This window comes from Oncorhynchus masou, chromosome 32, assembly GCF_036934945.1.
Source record: "Oncorhynchus masou masou isolate Uvic2021 chromosome 32, UVic_Omas_1.1, whole genome shotgun sequence".
Taxonomy (NCBI): domain Eukaryota; kingdom Metazoa; phylum Chordata; class Actinopteri; order Salmoniformes; family Salmonidae; genus Oncorhynchus; species Oncorhynchus masou.
Window position 1 is genome coordinate 7,568,993 of NC_088243.1, and position 20,865 is coordinate 7,589,857.

A 20,865-nucleotide genomic window follows, 5' to 3' on the forward strand; every position below is an offset into this window, starting at 1 on the left:
AATATTAATTACGGATAAATTATTTTATAGAATAGCATGTCATATCACTTAATCTGGCATAGCCAAAGACATGACAGGCCTAATGAATTTATTTCAATTGACTGATGTCCTTGTGTTTATATTTTCATTCAGTGTAGTTTAAAACGTATAAAGTATATCAAAAAGTTGTATGGAAGCACACTATTCCCGACCAGTCGACACGTTTAAAGGTTTGAAAGGTGTTTCTACCTTAACTTCTTAGGGGGCGCTCTTAATTTTGGATAAAAAAACGTTCCCATTTTAAACAAGATATTTTGTCACGAAAAGATGCTCGACTATGCATATAATTGACAGCTTTGGAAAGAAAACACTCTGACGTTTCCAAAACTGTAAATATATTATCTGTGAGTGCCACAGAACTGATGCTACAGGCGAAACCAAGATGAAATTTCAAACAGGAAATGGCCCAGATTCTGAAGGCGCTGTGTTCCAATGTCTCCTTATATGGCTGTGAATGCGCCAGGAATGAGCCTACACTTTCTGCCGTTTCCCCAAGGTGTCTGCAGCATTGTGACGTATTTGTAGGCATATCATTGGAAGATTGACCATAAGAGACTTCATTTACCAGGTGCCCGCTTGGTGTCCTCCGTCGAAATTATTGCGTAATCTCCAGCTGCGTGCATTTTCTTCAGAGGAGAAACACAACTGCCACGAATGATTTATCATCGAATAGATATGTGAAAAACACCTTAAGGATTGATTCTAAACAACGTTTGCCATGTTTCTGTCGATATTATGGAGTTAATTTGGAAAAAAGTTTGGCGTTGTAATGACTGAATTTTCGGGTTTTTTTCTTAGCCAAACGTGATGAACAAAACGGAGCGATTTCTCCTACACAAATAATATTTTTGGAAAAACTGAACATTTGCTATCTAACTGAGAGTCTCCTCATTGAAAACCTCCGAAGTTCTTCAAAGGTAAATGATTTTATTTGAATGCTTTTCTTGTTTTCATGAAAATGTTGCCTGCTGAATGCTAGGCTAATGCTATGCTAGCTATCAATACCTCTTACACAAATGCTTGTGTAGCGATGGTTGAAAAGCATATTTAGAAAATCTGAGGTGACAGTGTTGTTAACAAAAGGCTAAGCTTGTGAGTGAATATATTTCTTTCATTTCATTTGCAATTTTCATGAATATTTAACGTTGCGTTATGCTAATGAGCTTGAGGCTATGATTACGCTCCCGGATACGGGATTGCTCGATGCTAGAGGTTAAACGGTGTAAGATGAATAGTGTTCAGAATAATAAAGAAGAAGAAGAAGAAGAAGAAGAAGAAGAAGAAGAAGAAGAAGAAGAAGAAGAAGAAGAATAGGAATAAGAAGAAGAAGAAGAAGAAGAAGAAGGACAAAGATTGAAAGTCAGGGATTTTGGTTTGCAAGTTACTGGAGAACTCATCATCCTTGTGATGTTATGCTAGCTATCTATCCCCAGTTGAGCTATCTATCCCCAGTTGAGCTATCTATTCCCAGTTGAGCTATCTATTCCCAGTTGAGCTATCTATTCCCAGTTGAGCTATCTATCCCCAGTTGAGCTATCTATCCCCAGTTGAGCTATCTATCCCCAGTTGAGCTATCTATTCCCAGTTAGGCTATCTATCCCCAGTTGAGCTATCTATTCCCATTTGAGCTATCTATCCCCAGTTGAGCTATCTATTCCCAGTTGAGCTATCTATTCCCAGTTGAGCTATCTATTCCCAGTTGAGCTATCTATCCCCAGTTGAGCTATCTATCCCCAGTTGAGCTATCTATCCCCAGTTAGGCTATCTATCCCCAGTTGAGCTATCTATTCCCAGTTGAGCTATCTATCCCCAGTTGAGCTATCTATCCCCAGTTGAGCTATCTATTCCCAGTTGAGCTATCTATCCCCAGTTGAGCTATCTATCCCCAGTTGAGCTATCTATTCCCAGTTGAGCTATCTATTCCCAGTTGAGCTATCTACTCCCAGTTGAGCTATCTATTCCCAGTTGAGCTATCTATCCCCAGTTGAGCTATCTATCCCCATTTGAGCTATCTATTCCCAGTTGAGCTATCTATTCCCAGTTGAGCTATCTATCCCCAGTTGAGCTATCTATCCCCAGTTGAGCTATCTATCCCGGGTTGATCTATCTATCCCCAGTTGAGCTATCTATCCCCAGTTGAGCTATCTATCCCCAGTTGAGCTATCTATCCCCAGTTGAGATCATTTGTTTTCAACTTGTCGCATCTGTGCATTTTCCTTGTGCTTATGTTGTGTAACCGTCCAATGCACTTTTCAGCTGGCTGCACTGTTCTTGCCTCGTTCTAAAACACATTGGCAGCATGGGCAGCAGTGGTGATTCTGTTTACATGCCAAAATGAAATAAGAATATTTATGCTATTGTTCAAATGCACATATCACTTTATATATCTTTATATACCAAAGAAACAACTGGTCATTTGAAAACTTGGCATAATATTTCTGTCATGTGCTTTGTTATCAATATGACAACTTTCACAGATGCTTCCATTGTAAATGTTTGTTCCACACATGATTTGTCTCATTCTCTACTAGTATACTAGCAAAGAGATGGGGGCAGCAAGAGTATCAGAAAGAATGCATTCCATTATGTTTTAAAAATGTCCTGAGACTGTTCGCCCACTCCTCTTTTTCCCATCACATCTTTCTCTAAAGCTCTCCAGAATAAATTTAACAGACAGCACTGAGTGACTAGGTCTGGCAAATGCCCCGTAGAAATTACTGTCAGAGAGAGAGAGAGAGAGAGAGAGAGAGAGAGAGAAGAGAGGGGTAGGAAAGAGAGAGAGGTGGAGGAGAGAGGGGAAGGGGTTGGAGGGAGGGGGGGGTGAGGGAGGGAGAGTGGGGAGCGTGGAAGAGAGAATGAGGGATGGGAGAACGAGAGAGAGGTTAGGAGAACGAGAGAGAGGTTAGGAGAACGAGAGAGAGGTTAGGAGAAAGAGAGAGAGGTTAGGAGAACGAGAGAGAGGTTAGGAGAGAGAGAGAGAGGTGGGGGAGAGAGAGAGGTGGAGGAGAGAGGGGAAGGGGTTGGAGTGAGGGGGGTGAGGGAGGGAGGGGAGAGAGAGTGGGGAGCGTGGAAGAGAGAATGAGGGATGGGAGAAAGAGATAGAGGTTAGGAGAACGAGAGAGAGGGGAGAGAGAGTGACAGAGGGGGAGGGGGGAGAGAGATAGAGCGGGAGAGAGTCAAGAGAGAGTCGAGGTCATGAGAAGATGAGCTCCTGTATTTTTCAGCATCTTCTTAAAAAAAGATAGATTGAGAAAAACAGGGACAGGATACTGCCCTTTACAACATAAACTTCACGCCAAATAAAACTCAAAACCGACACCTGATTTTGGAAGGAATTACGGAATCACCTGGAAGGCTTAAAAATGCCAAAGATCATCATTCCAAAGCAATACAGAACATTCTCTGGAAAACAACATAAACCTGAAAACACCATCCAGCCTGGAACTGAGTGAATAATTTTCAGTCTGAAGCTATATTTTATTTCCAAAAGCCAAGAAGACAAAAGTCTCGACAACACAGCAGAACAGTCCACCCCAGACCCTGACCATAGCCTTGACATCACAGCGGGACAGACACATGAAGAACCCCAAGCCCAGGGGGACATACACAAGACACAGATTGTACTACTTATGGACTCAAATGGGAAATATATACAAGAAAAAAAACATTTTTCCCAAACACACTGTGTCTAAACTCTGGTGTCCAAAAACCCAGCAATCCCTAGACCTTCTGTCTGAGGACCACCTAGAGTCACCCAGCCACATAATAATACACACAGGCACAAACGACCTGAGGGCACAGCAGGAAAGGGTGGCCACAGCACTCACAGGAGTGATTGAAAAAGCTTCTTCTACTTTCCCCAATGCACAAGTGGTTATCTCCACCCTGCTACCAGGAAAAGACTTCCACCCTGCCACTATACAACGGGTAAACACAAGTATTTCCTGTGACTGTGCCTCAAAACCAAATGTTTTCCTGGCCCACCACTCCACCCTGGACTGACCAGGTCCACCTATGCAAGGCAGCAGTGCCCACCACTCCACCCTGGACTTGAACAGCCTCTATGACCAGGTCCACCTATGCAAGGCAGCAGTGTCCACCACTCCACCCTGGACTGACCAGGTCCACCTATGCAAGGCAGCAGTGCCCACCACTCCACCCTGGACTTGAACAGCCTCTATAACCAGGTCCACCCTGGACTTGAACAGCCTCTATGACCAGGTCCACCTCTACAAGGCAGCAGTGCCCACCTTCGCCCGGAAGCAGGAAAAAAGGCCCAACCCCCACTCTTACACTAGCCCAAGCCAATGGCATGTACCAGATGCTCAGCATGCTCTGCTCACAATTACTGGCCTGAGGCCAAACCACGACCAACAACATTGGCCACTCTATGGAACAAAAAGCCTTCACTATATCGTCCTGGAATATCCAAGGCCTGAGGTCATCTGCCTTTGGCCTAAAGAGCAGGAACATTGACTTCATCAAAGAAATCAGAAATACAGACATTTTCATCCTACAAGAAACCTGGTATAGAGGAGACAGACCCACTAGTTTCCCTCTAGGTTACAGAGAGCTGGTAGTCCCATCCACCAAACTACCAGGTGTGAAACAGGGAAGAAACTCAGGGGTATGCTAATTTGGTATAGAGCAGGCCTAACTCACTCTATTTAATTAATCAAAACAGGAACATTTTACATTTGGCTAGAAATTCAAAAGGAAATTATCTTAATGAAGAGTGAAAAATGTCCTCCTGTGTGCTACCTACTGTATATCCCCCCACTAGAATCCCCATACTTTAATGAAGACACCTTCTCCATCCTGGAGGGGGAAATCAATCATTTCCAGGCCCAGGGACATGTACTAGTCTGTGGTGACCTAAATGCCAAAACCGGATAAGTACCTGACACCCTCAGCACACAGGGGGACAAACACCTGCCTGGAGGTGACAGCATTCCCTCACCCATAGGCCCCCCTAGGAACAACTATGACAACATAACCAACACAAACGAGTCGCGACTCCTGCAGCTGTCGCACGCTGGGTATGTACATAGTCAATGGTAGGCTTCGAGGGAACTCCTATGGTAGGTACACCTATAGCTCATCTCTTGGCAGTAGTACTGTAGACTACTTTATCACTGACCTCAACCCAGAGTCTCTCAGAGCCCACTGACACCACTATCAGATCACAGCAAAATCACAGTCTACCTAAACAGAGCAATACCCAATCATGAGGCATCAAAGCCAAAGGAACTGAGTAATATTAACAAATGCTATAGATGGAAGGAAAGTAGTGTGGAAACCTACCAAAAAACAATTAGGCAACAACACATTCAATCCCTTTCAGACAACTTCCTGGACAAAATGTTTCACTATAATAGTGAAGGTGTCAACTTGGCAGTAGAAAATCTAAACAGTATATTTGACCTCTCAGCTTCCCTATCAAATAAAATAAAATAAAAATAGAAAACTGAAGAAAATGAACAACAATGACAAATGGTTGATGAAGAATGCAAAAATCTAAGAAAGAAATTGAGAAACCTGTCCAACCAAAAACATAGAGACCCAGAAAACCTGAGTCTACACCTTCACTATGGTGAATCACTAAAACAATACAGAAATACACTATGGAAAAAGAAGGAACAGCATGGCAGAAATCAGCTCAATGTAATTGAAGAATCGGAAAACACGAAACAAACAACAACACAAATAATAATCTATCCAAAATGGAGATATTTGGGTAAATCTCTTCTCCAATGTTTTTGGCTCTATAACAAAGAACAAGAAACAAAAACATATACATGATCAAATACAAATCTTAGAATCAACTATAAAAGACCACCAGAACCCAGTGGATTATCAAATTACATTGAATGAACTACAGGACAAAAAAATCAATCTTCATCCCAAAAAGGCCTGTGGTGTTGATGGTATCTTCAATGAAATTATAAAATATACAGACAACAAATTCCAATTGGCTATACTTAAACTGGTGCAAAAAGTACAAATCAATCCCAGAACAACAGCAAAGGACCTTGTGAAGATGCTGGAGGAAACAGGTACAAAAGTATCTATATCCACAGTAAAATAAGTTCTATATTGACATAACCTGAAAGGCCGCTCAGCAAAGAAGAAGCCACTGCTCCAAAACCGCCATAAAAAGCCAGACTACGGTTTGCAACTGCACATGATCATACTTTTTGGAAAAATGTCCTCTGGTCTGATGAAACAAAAATAGAACTGTTTGGCCATAATGACCATCGTTATGTTTAGAGGAAAAAGGCTAAGTTTGCCTCCTCCCTTTCCCTCTAAACATAAGCTCTTTTTATGATGGTTTTGGAGCAGTGGCTTCTTCCTTGCTGAGCGGCCTTTCAGGTTATGTCAATATAGGACTCGTTTTATTGTGGATATAGATACTTTTGTACCTGTTTCCTCCAGCATCTTCACAAGGTCCTTTGCTGTTGTTCTGTGATTGATTTGCACTGTATGCACCAAAGTACGTTCATCTCTAGGCGACTGAACGCGTCTCCTTCGTGAGCGGTATGATGAACCAGACTTGTGGAGGTACACAATTCATTTTCTGAGGTCTTGGGTGATTTATTTAGATATTCCCATGATGTCAAGCAAAAAGGCACTGAGTTTGAAGGTAGGCCTTGAAATACATGCACAGGTACACCTACAATTGACTAAAATTATGCCAATCAGCCTATTAGAAGTCTCTAAAGCCATGACATAATTTTCTGGAATTTTCCAAGCTGTTTAAAGGCACAGTCAACTTAGTGTATGTAAACTTCTATGCAGTGAAATATAAGCGAAATAATGTGTCTGTTAACAATTTTTGGAAAAACTACTTGTGCCATCAACAAGGTAGATGTCCTAACCGACATGTCAAACTATAATTTGTTAACAAGAAATTTGTGGAGTGGTTGAAAAACTTCAACATTTCAAATGTCATTTTGTATAGTCATTATTAATTTGGAACTTCTGTGAGTGTAATGTTTACTGTTCATTTTTATTGTTTATTTCTATTTTGTTTATTAATCTACTTCACCTGTTTTGGCATATATAACATATGTTTCCAATGCCATTAAAGCCCCTTGAATTGAATTGAATTGAGAGAGAGAGAGAGAGAGAGGGGAGGGAGAATGAGGGAGGGGGAGAAAGAGAATGAGGTTGGGAGAGAGTGAGAGAGAGCAAGAGAGAGATGGAGGGGGGAGAGAGTGAGGGAAGAGGAGATAGAGTGCAGAGAGAGGAAGGTAAGGGGATGGGAGAGAGGGGAAGAGAGAGACCACTTGTCCCCCAGCTCTGTCTATAACCTCATGAGTGAGAGAGATGGAGAGTGAGGGAGGGGGGAGAGAGAGGTGTGGGGTGAGAGAGGAGCAAGGGAGGGAGGGAGGCAGGGAGGGAGGGAGGGGGAAAGAGAGAGAGAGAGGAGAGAGAGAGAGGGGGAGTGATAGTAGGGAGAGGGCAAGCTACTTACAGTTTCCAAAATATACCCAGAATAACAGAAGCATTAAAAGTAAGCTGGTACAAGAGCAATTATGTGTGAAATGCAATCAGCACCTATAGCAAAACAATGCAGAAAATGAATGAATGTGTGGAATAGTACTGTGCACACCACAGACATTAGCCCTCTTACATGGCTATACACCCACACACCACAGACATTAGCCCTCTAACATGGCTATACACCCACACACCACAGACATTAGCCCTCTAACATGGCTATACACCCACACACCACAGACATTAGCCCTCTAACATGGCTATACACCCACACACCACAGGCATTAGCCCTCTAACATGGCTATACACCCACACACCACAGACATTAGCCCTCTAACATGGCTATACACCCACACACCACAGACATTAGCCCTCTAACATGGCTATACACCCACACACCACAGACATTAGCCCTCAAACATGGCTGTACACCCACACACCACAGACATTAGCCCTCTAACATGGCTATACACCCACACACCACAGACATTAGCCCTCTAACATGGCTATACACCCACACACCACAGACATTAGCCCTCTAACATGGCTATACACCCACACACCACAGACATTAGCCCTCTAACATGGCTGTACACCCACACACCACAGACATTAGCCCTCTAACATGGCTGTACACCCACACACCACAGACATTAGCCCTCTAACATGGCTATACACCCACACACCACAGACATTAGCCCTCTAACATGGCTGTACACCCACACACCACAGACATTAGCCCTCTAACATGGCTATACACCCACACAGCTACCCACCCCCACACAACACAGACATTAGCCCTCTAACATGGCTATACACCCACACAGCTACCCACCCCCACACACCACAGACATTAGCCCTCTAACATGGCTATACACCCACACAGCTACCCACCCCCACACACCACAGACATTAGCCCTCTAACATGGCTATACACCCACACAGCTACCCACCCCCACACAACACAGTCATGCCATTGACCATCAATCCACCCCCCCCTGTTTCAAACACAGTCAGATCATTCTCCCCGAGACACTGACAGCACTGAACACTCATAATTTCCCATAATCCATCTGGCAATACAGCCCCGGCCTGCACCTCCCTGGCCACCAATTACCTCCCAATTACCCCCCATTAAACACACTGGGAACCTATAGCTAGACATGTAAAACACTGGAGATATCCCCCATTAACCACACCGGGATCCTGAAAATGACCGTCCATAGTACATTTCATATCGTTATTCAAACAATGAGCTTTGCAGTGCAGCACACACAAGGGATCTCAAATAACAACCAGATTTGCTGTGTTTGTTTTTTGTTTCTCCGTGACCATTGGCACCATCCACTTCCTGGCCACCGGGTTCCATCCTTCCTGTTTGTGCCTTCTCCTTCCCAAACATCTGTCCCAGCCTCCCCAGCCTAACTCTGCTCTGGAGAGACCCTTGGCCCTCAGGAAGAGGAGAGGATAGAGGTGAGAGGATCAGATTGGAGAGGCTTGAGCAGTGCTGTATGCACATCCCATAAGTCTCACTCAGTACATAATATATCAGCTAAATGGACTTATAAAAAGGAACCAAATACAACAGAAATTAAATCAATAGAACAGAACTGAATAGAACTGAATAAAATAGAACTGAATAGAATAGAAAAGAACTGAATAGAACTGAATATAATAGAACTGAATAGTAAATAAAAGAACTGAATATAACTGAATATAACACAATATAATATAACTGAATAGAATATAACTGAATATAAAACAATAGAATAGAACAGAATAGAATATAACTGAATAGAATACAATAGAATAGAACTGAATAGAATAGAATATAACTGAATAGACTAGAATTTAATAGAACTGAATAGAACTGAATAGAAAATAATAGAGCTGAATAGAATAGAACTGAATAGACTAGAATGAAATAGAATAGAACTGAATAATAGAACGGAATAGAATAGAACTGAATAGAATACAATAGAATAGAACTGAATAGAATATAACTGAATAGACTAGATCGAAATAGAATAGAACTGAATAATAGAATGGAATAGAATAGAATAGAACTGAATAGAATATAATAGAACGGAATAGAAAATAATAGAACTGAATAGAATAGGATATAACTGAATAGACTAGAATATAACCGAATAAAATATAACTGAATAGACTAGAAAGGAATATAATAGAACTGAATAGAATATAATAGAACTGAATAGAATAGAATATAACTGAATAGAATATAATAGAACTGAATAGAATATAATAGAACTGAATAGAATATAATAGTACTGAATAGAATATAATAGAACTGAATAGAAAAGAATAGAACTGAATAGAATAGAACTGAATAGAATAGAATATAACTGAATAGAATATAATAGAACTGAATAGAATATAACTGAATAGACAAGAACGAAATAGAATAGAACTGAATAAAATAGAACTCAATAGAATATAACTGAATATAACTGAATAGAATATAACTGAATTAAATAGAATAGAAATGAATATAATATAACTGAATAGAATATAACTGAATAGAATAGAACTGAATAGACTATAACTGAAAAGAATATAACTGAATAGAATAGAATATAACTGAATATAATATTACTGAATAGAATATAACTGAATAATTAAATAGAATAGAATATAACTGAATAGAATTGAATAGAACTGAATAAAATAGAACTGAATAGATTATACATGTAACTGAATAGAATACAATAGAATAGAACTGAATGGAATGGAATAGAACTGAATAGAACTGAATAGAATAGAAAATAATAGTTAATTGAATGAAAGCGGACCAACATGTCCCAGCTCCAACTCATCCAGTAAACTTAAGACGAAACTGCAGGCAACGATATATGATGTCTTGATTTAAGGCCAACCCTGGGAACTATAATTCCACTAATCTGTGTGGCTCTGACCTATCTGCTGTGGTTCAGGCATAGTGATACTCAATGGCTATGTTTATGGACGTTCCCAGTGTGTGTGTGTGTGCGCTTGCGTGCATGCGTTCCTTCAAGTTGATTAGGGGATCACCTAATCAAAACCCTGCAATAAAGCTGTCATCACACACAGCATGTCAACATGGCCCCAACGCTAATTTACTAATGTAGCTAAAACATGTTCACCGCAGCATCATATGATGGCTATAGCTCATCGAGAGTACATTCACCATCCTAATGTAATGAACTGGACAAAGTCCCTGTTATCTGATCTCATCTCTCCATCTAGTCATAGTCTCGCCATCTTAACTAGCTGCATGCTGCCTGCAGGCCGTGTTCTCTAATGGGCTCTCAGTGAAAACAGCTTCCTCTGTCTGCTGCTCACACGCAACAGACACACAACGCTAAACAATATGGAGACTGTGTTACATGTGCATGTGTGTGGTGGTGTGTGTGGGGGGTTGAGTGTGTGTGTGTGTGTGTGTGGGGGGGGGGTTGAGTGTTTGTGTGTGTGTGTGTGTCAATCACAAGCATCTTTCTACATGCTTGTGATGTATGTGTGTGTGTAACAGGATTGGTTATGTTTCCACTAGACATTGCAGAAATGTGTATTTGATGTTTGTGTATTCTAATTGGTTGGTTTAAGTCAGATGTCAATAAGACATTGACACGCAAGCGGTAGGTCACATTTTGAAATACTGTATTATTTTTTTCACATTTACAATGTGTACGAGTTCACTAAGTACATGTCCTGGTGTATATATACACTGTATGTTGCCTGTTAAATATTGGGGGGGCATTCTGGGATGTGCTTTTGTATGTTCTCGCTGTAAGAGTGAGTTAGCTAGCAGGCTCTATTTGTAATGCTCACATTACCTCCCCCTGCTAATCCACAGTTGTTTCCATGCTAACAGACAAATCAGGAATCTACAGCCATCAACAAGCTGTTGTCCTGCACATCTAATGTGCTTCCTTGTATCTATCATCAGAATAAACACCAATCAACTGGGTTCGCTGGCTGGATAGTCCTTTCTTTAAAAACAGACAACGCAAGAGAGTTACGAAGTACGATCCCAATTTTTAAACTAGTGCCAAGACCAGTCTTCTCGCCGAGACCAGTCTTCTCGCCGAGACCAGTCTTCTCGCCGAGACCAGTCTTCTCGTCGTTGCTGGACAGCTTTTGCATGTGTGCATCCATCTAAATTGATATATATATATTTGTATTTTTAATCCACGCCCCCTCATCCCCTCTTGAGGCCTTTTGCCTTTTGGTAGGCCGTCAGTGTAAATAAGAATTTGTTCTTAACTGACTTGCCTAATTAAATAAATGTTAAATAAATAAATAATAAAGGCCGCCACTCCCAAATTTCACCAGGAAACGAATCTGTTCTACGGTCCTGTTCTTTACACACAGAGGAAAGCCAACAGCGTCTACTGTACCAACTAACTGGTCAAATGGCTGTAGGGAACCAGCCGATACTGGAGAAGGTTAGGATTTCAAACTAAACTGATCCACCATCTATTATATAACCACGAACAATACCAGAATGCATTGTTTGGTACAGAAAGTTGTGACATCTTAAGTTCTCAGGCTGTTTTGATTAACAGAGCAGCTGCAACCTTTAGCCTAGATGGTGCAACCATAGCTTCTAGAACTAGAATACAGAGAACTACACTGTGTTCCATATTACCCCCCCCACCACAAAACCCAACTATATATGTAATTGTTGTACTGTACGTATGTCTATAGTTTTGTTTAATGTCGTGTTAGTGTATGTAAGTTGTTTTGTCTGAAACTTTGTTCCACATGCTGCTATTGGACCAGATCTCTCTTGAAACATAGATTTTATCTCAATGAGAAAAACCTGTATAAATAAAAGGTGAAATAAACTATTTTAAAAATAGTTGCCAAAAGATCTGGGAAACCCTTACAGGAAATGGGATCATATTGACAAACACTGGAATATATTTGGACTATTCAGAAATGTTGATCCAAGGTCTCAAATTCATTTCCATTGCTTTGGCCAAAGCATTTATTAACCTAAAAATTCTAAAGTGTGTTTATAAATGCTTTTGTAGCAGCAATTATCCTTGTGTTTGACTGTTTTTTTTTTTTACAAACTGTTCATCTCTCTCGCCGCCAGCGATAAAGAATCCCACACACACGCCTTCCTACAAACCGTTTCTCCTCCCCCTCGCCACTTGTTGCCTTGAACCTATACATCACATGTAAAACTCTCTGATCATCTGTTAAAAGAAACTGATTCAGAGTTGGTCAATGATGTGAGTCCTTCCTCTCACTTCTTTTCCATCAGTCTCTTTGTAAATTAACACTCTTGACACTCCCACACGGTCACAGAGAGGCTGAGAACAGCAGAAGCCATTCAGTTGTCAGATTCCCCTGAAGTTATAAAGTTTCATTAGAACAACTCTCCTTCTATAGGATCTTTCATACGGAGGAATGCCTTAACAAGGACTTTAATTGGTCTGGGGCTTTTCATGTGGTTAGCCTGCGGTCTTTCATGTGGTTAACCAGCCACACGCACATCCACACACATGGTCTGACCGTTCATCCTCCCACTTTCTTAACCCTTGTGTGGTGTTCATGGTTTTGTTATTCGCTCAATGTTCGCATGTCTGATGAACCCACAACATTACTGGGTTTTTAAAATGATACAGCCATAAAAACATAGGTAAAAAACAAACGTAATACTTAGATGTTGGCTTATATCAATTACAAGCAATATAGACGTGGTTAACACAGACAGTATACATGGGTAATATTGACAGTTTACATGGTTAATATTTGCCATTTACCTCTGCTAGATCACATTTATCAATAAAAGCTCGATTCATTTTTGGGGATAAAATGTGATTTTTGTAAACTAAAATGGAATACAATGCCATGGGTATTTATCTTGAACAAATATAAATTAAAAAATAAAGGTTTTCATCACTATTGATGTTTATTGCTTTGAACTGAACAAATTGTAAAGACAAATTTGACATACAGTATTTTATGGAAGTTATAAATGAGCCCCATTGAACACAAATTAAGGCTGGTCTACACACCACACGAGGGACATAGTTTTACTGTGTGTGTGTTGCAAATATATTTCTTGCACTTGATGCATGAGTCCTGTGTCTTCCTGTCCTTCTTGGGTCCACACACATCGCAGCTCTTCATCTTGTTGCTACCGGCTACAAGCAAGAATGATGAAAACACTTAGTTCAGGAATTTTACTAACATCTCACTCATATATACAGTTACAGCGGGCCAAGGTAGGAGAGTCAGACACACACACATGCAACAGCATCACTCACACTTACTTCCGGTATTGGAGTTGTTGGTACTGTGGGTTGGGCGGATGGGGCACCAGCATTCTCCTCCTGAATCCTCCTCACGACGGCTGCAGAAGCTGGGGTCCTTCCTTCTCTGGATTCGAGGTCTTACCAATGCCTTGCCCAGCTCCTCGAGAAAGCGCCCATCTCCTTTGGCGCTTCGCTCTGTTCCAGTCTGGGTTCATCCAGATGACATAAGCGTTGTATGCCAAGATGTCTAAGATATTCTTCAACATCACAATTAGGGACCAGTGTAGGGTTCTTCTTTTGCAGATGTAGCCAGTCACCAAATTGTCCACCCCTCATTTTGTGGCACTGTAATACATTATGATTGATGCCGCATTCTGGGTAGCCTCAGAGAATAATCTAGAATTATATCCTGATTCAGTTAGTGAGTTCATAAGGACGTGCATAGGAAATGTTGTTCTCACTGTGACTATTAAAAAGGTACCCTAACCAGAAACTGTGGATAGATAGCGGCATTCGCGCAAAACTGAAAACGCGAACCACCACATTTAAACACGGAAAGATGATTAGGAATTTGGTCAAATACAAACAGTGTAGGCCTCCCGGGTGGCGCAGTGATCTAGGGCACTGAATCGAAGCGTTAGCTGTGCCACCAGAGACTCTGGGTTCACGCCCAGGCTCTGTTGCAGCTGGCCGTGACCGGGAGGTCCGTGGGGTGACGCACAATTGGCCTAGCGCTGTCTGTGGTAGGGAGGGTTTGGCCGGTAGAGATATCCTTGTCTCATCGCGCACCAGTGACTCCTGTGGCGGGCCGGGCGCAGTGCATGCTAACTAAGGTCGTCAGGTGCACAGGTGCACGGTGTTTCCTCCAACACACAGCTTCCACTGCGTTAAGAAGTAGTGCGGCTTGGTTGTGTTGTGTTTCGGAGGACGCATGGCTTTTGACCTTCGTCTCTCCCGAGCCCGTACGGGAGTTGTAGCGATGAGACAAGACAGTAACTACTAATAATTTGATACCATGAAATTGGGGAGATAAAAAATATATATAAAAATTACAAACAAACAGTGTAGATATTCCCTCTGCAAGGCAATTAAACAAGTGAAATGCCGGTAAAGGGACAAAGTTGAGTCGCAATTCAATGGCTCAGACACGACACGTATGTGGCAGGACTACAGACAATCACGGACTACAAAAAGAAAACCAGCCACGTCATGGACCCCGACGTCACGCATCCAGACAAACTAAACACCTTCTTTGCTCGCATTGATAATACAGTGCCACTGACACGGCCCGCTACCAAGGACTGGCCCCCGCCCTCCCGTCCCGTGGCCGACGCGAGTACGACATTTAAACGTGTTAACCCTCGCAAGGCATCCCTAGCCGTGTCCTTAAAGCATGCGCAGACCAGCTGGCTTGTGTGTTTACGGACATATTCAATCTCTCCCAATCCCAGTCTGTTGTCCCCACATGCTTCAATATGGCCACCATTGTTCCTGTACCGCAGAAGGCAAAGGTAACTGAACTGAGTGACAATTGCCCCATAGCCCTCACTTCTGTCATCGTGAAGTGCTTTCAGAGACTAGTCAAGGACCATATCACCTCCACCTTACAGGTCATCCTAGACCCACTGCAATTTGCTTACCACCCCAATAGGTCCACAGACGGTGCAATCGTCCTCACACTGCACACTGCCCTATCCCATCTGGACAAGAGGAATACCTATGTAAGAATGCTGTTCATTGACTATAGTTCAGCATCCAACACCATGATACCCTCCAAGCTCATCATTAAGCTTGTGGCACTGGGTCTCAACCCCTCCCTGTGCAATTGGGTCTATGCTGGTCAGTCATGGCGCATCCATATATTTATATGTACATATTCCATCCCTTTACTTAGATGTGTGTATTAGATAGTTGTTTTGAAATTGTTAGATTACTTGTTAGATATTGCTGCACTATCGGAACTAGAAGCACAAGCATTTTGCTACACTCGCATTCAAATCGGCTAACCATGTGTATGTGACCAATACAATGATTTGATGTAATTGTACGACCGCACCTCAAGTAAAAAGGTAGTACAATGTGCAGCCTCTTCACAATACAGTACGTTGTTGTAAAATAACCAGATGTTACAGACAGAGTCATGGAATAGGGAGGTCATCTTTCAGTTATAGACACAGTTATGGAATAGGGAGGTCATCTTTCAGTTATAGACACAGTAATGGAATAGGGAGGTCATCTTTCAGTTATAGACACAGTCATGGAATAGGGAGGTCATCTTTCAGTTATAGACACAGTTATGGAATAGGGAGGTCATCTTTCAGTTATAGACACAGTCATGGAATAGGGAGGTCATCTTTCAGTTATAGACACAGTTATGGAATAGGGAGGTCATCTTTCAGTTATAGACACAGTCATGGAATAGAGAGGTCATCTTTCAGTTATAGACACAGTTATGGAATAGGGAGGTCATCTTTCAGTTATAGACACAGTCATGGAATAGAGAGGTCATCTTTCAGTTATAGACACAGTCATGGATTAGGGAGGTCAACTTTCAATTATAGACACAGTCATGGAATAGGGAGGTCATCTTTCAGTTATAGACACAGTTATGGATTAGGGAGGTCATCTTTCAGTTATAGACACAGTTATGGATTAGGGAGGTCATCTTTCAGTTATAGACACAGTCATGGAATAGGGAGGTCATCTTTCAGTTATAGACACAGTCATGGAATAGGGAGGTCATCTTTCAGTTATAGACACAGTCATGGAATAGGGAGGTCATCTTTCAGTTATAGACACAGTCATGGAATAGGGAGGTCATCTTTCAGTTATAGACACAGTCATGGATTAGGGAGGTCATCTTTCAGTTATAGACACAGTTATGGAATAGAGAGGTCATCTTTCAGTTATAGACACAGTTATGGATTAGGGAGGTCATCTTTCAGTTATAGAGACAGTTATGGAATAGGGAGGTCATCTTTCAGTTATAGACACAGTCATGGAATAGGGAGGTCATCTTTCAGTTATATACACAGTTATGGAATAGGGAGGTCATCTTTCAGTTATAGACACAGTTATGGAATAGGGAGGTCATCTTTCAGTTATAGACACAGTTATGGAATAGGGAGGTCATTATAGACACAGTAATGGAATATGGAGTTAATCTTTCACAGGTAATCTCACTTCCAGGTCAAGTGGTTAAATGTCTGGCCAACTTGTCTGCGACACAGATGCACACACACACACACGCACACACACACAGCAGGCTTGTTCCCTCTGTATCGGAGCAGTGCTTAGAGGAGAAGTGTACAATTAAGTCATGGAGGGAGGGAAATCAGTATACCACAGACTAACCATAGTGTTCCATTACCAGACACACACACCACAGGATAACCGTAATGTGCCTTTAACTCCTCCCTGATTACACAGCAGTTAGCCAGCCAGGTTATCTTCCAATTTGTCCAATTCATCCACCCTGTAGGAAGACCTAGGGGCCCATCTCACATGATACCCTACTATAGTGCACTACTTGTAAGGAAGCAGACTGAATGCCTATATCAATGTCGCTGGCAGTGTCTCAACAAGGGCAATATGTTTAGTGCATGTTGTGGAGAATCTAAGCCTTAAATAGTTTGGTGAAATCCCTGTTTAATGTTTTAAACTGCGAGCAGAATCCTAACCTAGGAACAGAAGTCCTTTTTATTACATCAGACACATGTGATTGGGTAGGGTATTCTTGACATTGGGCTCTGCATGTGATTGGGTAGGGTATTCTTGACATTGGGCTCTGCATGTGATTGGGTAGGGTATTCTTGACATTGGGCTCTGCATGTGATTGGGTAGGGTATTCTTGTCATTGGGCTCTGCATGTGATTGGGTACTTGACACTCTGCAGGATAACCGTAATTGACATTAACTCTGCATGTGATTGGGTAGGGTATTCTTGACATTGGGCTCTGCATGTGATTGGTTATTATTGACATTGGGCTCTGCATGTGATTGGGTCCAGGGTATTCATTGACATTGGGCTCTGCATGTGATTGGGTAAGGGTATTCTTGACATTGGGCTCTGCATGTGATTGGGTAGGGTATTCTTGACATTGGGCTCTGCATGTGATTGGGTAGGGTATTCTTGACATTGGGCTCTGCATGTGATTGGGTAGGGTATTCTTGACATTGGGCTCTGCATGTGATTGGGTAGGGTATTCTTGACATTGGGCTCTGCATGTGATTGGGTAGGGTATTCTTGTTTGGGCTCTGCATGTGATTGGGTAGGGTATTCTTGAATTCTCTGACATTGGGCTCTTGCATGTTTGGGATTCTTGACATTGGGCTCTGCATGTGATTGGGTAGGGTATTCTTGACATTGGGCTCTGCATGTGATTGGGTAGGGTATTCTTGTCATTGGGCTCTGCATGTGATTGGGTAGGGTATTCTTGACATTGGGCTCTGCATGTGATTGGGTAGGGTATTCTTGACATTGGGCTCTGCATGTGATTGGGTAGGGTATTCTTGACATTGGGCTCTGCATGTGATTGGGTAGGGTATTCTTGACATTGGGCTCTGCATGTGATTGGGTAGGGTATTCTTGACATTGGGCTCTGCATGTGATTGGGTAGGGTATTCTTGACACAGTCATTGGGCTCTGCATGTGATTGGGTAGGGTATTCTTGTCATTGGGCTCTGCATGTGATTGGGTAGGGTATTCTTGACATTGGGCTCTGCATGTGATTGGGTAGGGTATTCTTGACATTGGGCTCTGCATGTGATTGGGTAGGGTATTCTTGATATTGGGCTCTGCATGTGATTGGGTAGGGTATTCTTGACATGAAAGTTCTGTGTATTTTAAGACAGAGTGAAAGAGAAAAGAGATCGACAGACAGACAGCGAAACAGACTGACAGACAGAGACAGGCAGGCAGGCAGACATACAGACAGGGGTCTGTTCTCCAGGCAGTCATCTGCTAGCCTACGTTACGTACTGGGAGGTAGTCTAGGCTAGTAAAGAAAAGCAGCCCCAGGGCAGAACAACTTTACTGCCTGGTTGCTCTGTAATTCTCTCTGCACCATCAACAGCCACACAACACATCTGGCACACCTTCCAACACTACAATGCTGATGTGGATTCAGTTAATTTATTAAAGGAATGTAAATGGAGAGAGAATGGAGGACAATAATATAATTGTACTGTCAGCAGTGAAAAGACAATCCTTTATTAATTAGTGCTAAAAGTGCTGCAAAACAATGAACAGTTAACCATGTGGCTATCTGAAAACCAAATAAATACCAAACGTGAAAAATAAATAAAAAACAGGCAAAAGGGGACAGACTTCCAGTTTCAGAATTTGGCACAAGTAAGCTCTGGCCAATACACACAGAGGGCTCTGAACCGCCCCGGCACGGACAAACATCATTACCAGCCGGGCACAGCACCCCACGCTCTTATCAGCACAACAATATTGGGACACGTTGGGGCGTGTTCGTCCAATTTGATTTCACATGCTGATCTATAGATAAGACTGTTGTTGTTCTCTTATCAGCTGTCCCCAAATGCATGCCAGAGACAGGAGAGAGACAGAGAGAGATAGATAGGAGAGAGATAGATAGGAGAGAGAGAGATAGATAGGAGAGAGTGAGAGATAGGAGAGAGAGAGAGAGAGAGAGAGAGAGAGAGAGAGAGAGAGAGAGAGAGGAGAGATAGGAGAGAGAGAGAGAGATAGGAGAGAGAGAGAGATAGGAGAGAGAGAGAGAGATAGGAGAGAGAGAGATATAGAAGAGAGAGAGATAGGAGAGAGGGAGATATAGGAGAGAGAGAGAGAGAGAGGTAGGAGAGAGAGAGAGAGATAGAAAGAAAGAAAGCGAGAGAAAAGAGAAAGAGAAAATAGTGAGAGAAAATAGTGAGAGAAAAGAGAGAGAGAAAAGAGAGAGAGAAAAGAGAGAGAGAAAAGAGAGGGAGGGAGGGACAGATGCATGGGAAAGAGTTCCACAACAGCAGATCCAGGGGGGACATCTCCAAGTGAGAGGGTAAGAGGGAGGAAAAACAGACAGACTGATGAGAGGGACAGAGCGAAATATTGCAGAGAGAGTGAAAGATAGCGGGAGAGAAGGGGGGAGAGAGAGAGTGAGAGATAAGGGAGATAAGGGGGAAGGGAGAGGGCCTGTCACATTCTCCTTCTGTGGCATCTGTTTCTTCTCTAAACAGGACCTCTGTCAGCTAGGGGAAGAGATCGGCTGAGGACAAACACTACACTAACGAGAGGGGGAGAGGGGGAAGAGAGAGGGGGAGAGAGAGGGGGAAGAGAGAGGGGGGGAGAGAGAGGGGGAAGAGGGGGAGGAGAGAAGGGGAGTAAGAGAGAGATTTGAGGAGAAACAGGACAGATGTATCTAACTTGTGACAGGGACACAAATCTTCAGTTCTCTGGTCACAACCAACCCCAAACTCTAGACCCCAAACCAGGGCTTCCCATACTAGGTCAGGGCATACTGGGTCAGGGCATACTGGGTCAAGGCATACTGGGTCAAGGCATACTGGGTCATACAAGATCAGGACATACTGGGTCAAACTAGGTCAGAACATATTAGGTCAGGACATACTGGGTCATACTAGATCAGGACATACTGGGTCAGGAAATACTAGGAAATACTGGGTCAGGACATACTGGGTCAGGACATACTGGATCATACTGACTCAGGGCATACTGGGCCAGGGCATATGGGTCAGGGCATACTGGGTCAGGGCATACTGGGTCAGGAAATACTAGGACATACTAGGTCAGGACATACTGGGTCAGGACATACTGGGTCAGGACATACTGGGTCAGGACATACTGGATCATACTGACTCAGGGCATACTGGGCCAGGGCATATGGGTCAGGGCATACTGGGTCAGGGCATACTGGGTCAGGGCATACTGGGTCAGGAAATACTAGGACATACTAGGTCAGGACATACTGGGTCAGGACATACTGGGTCAGGACATACTGGGTCAGGACATACTGGATCATACTGACTCAGGGCATACTGGGCCAGGGCATATGGGTCAGGGCATACTGGG

The 20,865-nt window shown here is 42.6% G+C and overlaps 1 protein-coding gene across 6 annotated transcripts in view; it reads right to left on the reverse strand.

Annotated features, from left to right (window-relative positions):
- Nucleotides 1-20,865, reverse strand: part of LOC135525518 (EMILIN-1-A-like) — a 91,495-nt gene that overhangs the window by 48,511 nt on the left and 22,119 nt on the right. The gene's annotated exons all lie outside the window — the stretch shown is intronic.